We start from the raw sequence: 3375 nt of genomic DNA on the forward strand, positions 1-3375 counted from the left end.
TGCCTCAAAACCACTATTCGCTGGAAGAGATGAGCTAATTCTTGTACAAAGTGGCTGTGATAAAGTTTGACATTTTAAAAGCCATTGTAACAAAGTAGTATTCACCTAGGATCTTTCTCATCTATGGCTGAGCTAAAAAATGCTTTCCAAGAATGTCAAAATGTAGAATACCATGGTATAATCATGGTATGGTAATTTCATTTCTGATAAACCTCTTTTTTTTTTTTCTAAAGTAGGCCTTCAGGCTAAACTAAAAATTTTAAACGAAGCCATTTTATTGTAATAATTTTCTGTTCCAATGAAATGTCTATCTAAAATTTTTGGTCTACGTAACAGTGTGAATGAATATTAACATATAATCTGTTCTGCCTGTTGTTGTTGTTTTGCTAAACATTAGGCCATAATGCAGATGAATTAGGTTAAGATTTAACTCTGAGAGTTTTCTGCTAAAACCCAGGGATCTGTGAGCCCTGTAAATCCCCAATCCTTTGAAATGTGGTTTTGAAGTATTAAAGCAACTTTTGAAGTTACAACCGTATTTCTTTTTCTTCTGCAACTCTTTGGGTCTAGTGTGTTAAATATTCTACCCCATCACCTAGAATATAATATGGAAATTCACTGCAGTTCACACAGACCTGATGTAGATAAATACAAATTAATTGAAAAAAATGGCTAAGTTTAATTACATATTCATTACAACTCTTATTGCTTAGTAGATTGTATGCAATAGGATAGTCATGGTTACTCCAGGTCAGAAAAGTCCACTTTTAAATGTCCCAGACTACTATTATTTGCAGGTTACTAACGTCAAGTTATTTGCAATACTTAGTTAATACAATTTTTACTTCATCATCTCATCCTAAAAAATTTTTATTGGGTGGTAAATATTGAAAATTGTAAGAGATATAAATTATGTTTTAGTTTTTACTTTTTAGATTGCTCCAAGAGATGGCAGCATCTAGCAATTTGGTTAATCCTGAAAAGAAGTAAATAAACAGACACAAACACACCTCTAGAAGTCAGTCAGTTAGCCAATCTATTTTCTCCAAAAGATGGGAATTTTGTTGCTTATCAAATATATTTAGTTAAGAGCAATCAAGCTTGACCCAGTGAAGACTGCCTTACTTTTATTACAGTTTAACCTGATGTTTTAAAAGTACTGTTACCAGATTTTAATATTTTCGTGCCAGCCAGCTGATTTTTGGGCTTCGTTCCCAAACTTCCAGTTGGCTCGTTGGGGCATTTTTCACCTTCCCAACCAAAACTGGATGCGGTATTCCAAGTGTGTTCCTACCAAGACTTTTTAAAGCAGTGTTAACACTTCACATGATCTAGCCCTCTGTTAATGCATCTTACGATTGCATTGGCTTTTTTGGCAGCTGCAGCACACTGCTGGCTCATATTTAAGTGGTTGTCTACTATGGTAGAACTCCTAGATCCTTCTCACAGTTGCTGCTATTGAGCCAGAGTCTACCTATTGTATATCTGCACAGTTAGCTTTTCTTGCCTAAGTGTAACCATTTCTCCCCATTGAATTTCATTTTGTTAGATAGGGCCCAGATCTCAAGTCTGTTGAGATCCTTCCAAGTCTTGAGCCTACCTTCTGGGGTGTTGGCTATTTCTGCCAGTTTGATGTCATCTGCAAATTTGATGAGTTGCCCTTCTATTTCCTCATCTAAATCGTTTATGAAGATATTGAAAAGTACTGGGCTAAGGCAGAACCTTACAATAATAATACAATACAATAGTAGAGTTGGAAGGGACCTTGGAGGTCTTCTAGTCCAACCCCCTGCCTAGGCAGGAAACCCTATACCGTTTCAGATAAATAGCTATCCAACATCATCTTAAAGACTTCCAGTGTAGGGGCATTACCTTGGGGTACCCAAGACAAGACAAAATCTTGGGGTACTCAAGACGGCAACTTACAATGGAAATTGTGGCATGTGGTATATGTGGTATAAACTCTGGCATATGGTACTATAATTTCCATCATAAGTCATCATGGGTTGAGTCACCACGGTCAGAATTGGGAATCCAGATTAACCAAGAACATTTAATGGTTTTAAAAAAATGTAAATCACAATTGCATGATCATGGGATGCTGCAAGCTGATTGCAAAAGTGCCTGAATTGCAATTCTTTGAACATGTTTTTTTTCCAGAGGCCATTATGCATTCCCATTATCAATAAACAAAACAGTTGTAAGTTGAGAACTGCTAGTCTTAAACTGGTTGTTCCGAAATTGGGTTGAAGAAGAAGTGCATTTATAGAGTTCAAATTACTACAATGAAAATTACAAGTTTGGGGTGGATGGGTGTCATAGTTCAAAAGTAAAGGCCCAGCCCTAAAAATCACAAGTCGCTGCTGCACCTCTTAAAACAGTGCCATCCCTAGTATACTGATTTTCAATGAAGCAGATGCACCGTTATTGGAGAAGATGGATTAAGAAGAGTTTGTATTTTAAGGCAGAAAGAAATCATCACAATTCCAGCAGCTAATGGGGCTGTTTCAAACACAACATTGTGTAACAATTCTGGTTGTAGTTACTTTTATTTTGACCAATTGGCTATGTATAAATTGTCATAGAATGTAAGAATCACAAGAGACTTTGAAGATTGTGTAGTCTAACTCGGGGGAGGGGGGGGCTCCCAACCTTGACAACTTTATGACTTTTGGACTTCAACTCCTAGAATTTCTCATCCAGCACATGCACTGGCTGAGGAATTCTGAGGAGTTGAAGTCCACAAGTCGTAAAGTTGCCAAAGTTGCAGGCCCCTTTCTAACTTACTGACCAATGAAGGAATCTACTACAGATGACAGGTGGCCATCAACCTGTTTAAACCTTGCCAGAGAAAGACAGTCCATCAGCTTCTGACTCATTATTCTTTTTTTTCTTGGCCAGTTCTTACAGTTAGGACATATGGTGGTTGTTTTTTTTTTTTTTTTATAACCAACTGAAATCTTACAATTTACACCACTGTTTCTTGTCCTGTCTTCTGGAACAACTGGACAATTCTCCATCTCCCTCCGTATTTTTAGAATTAAATTTATTTAAGCTTTACAAAAAGGAATATAGCAAATAGGGGAAAGGATACCCCCCCAAAAAAACCAAATAATCCTAGCAAGGGAAGACCATACCTGGTATTTATCAAATGTCATACAACCCTGAAATGTTTCTAAACTAAAATAATGATTTGAATTATGATTATTATTCGGCGGTTCGAATCCCTGGTGCCACATAACAGAGTGAGCTCCCATTACTTGCCCCAGCTTCTGCCAAACTAGCACTTTGAAAGCATGTAAAATTGCAAGTAGAAAAATAAGAACCACCTTTGATGGGAAGGTAACAGTGTTCGGTGTACCTTGGGCATTGACC

Source organism: Natrix helvetica (assembly GCF_964273705.1).
Source record: "Natrix helvetica genome assembly, chromosome: 4".
In the NCBI taxonomy this organism is placed as follows: domain Eukaryota; kingdom Metazoa; phylum Chordata; class Lepidosauria; order Squamata; family Natricidae; genus Natrix; species Natrix helvetica.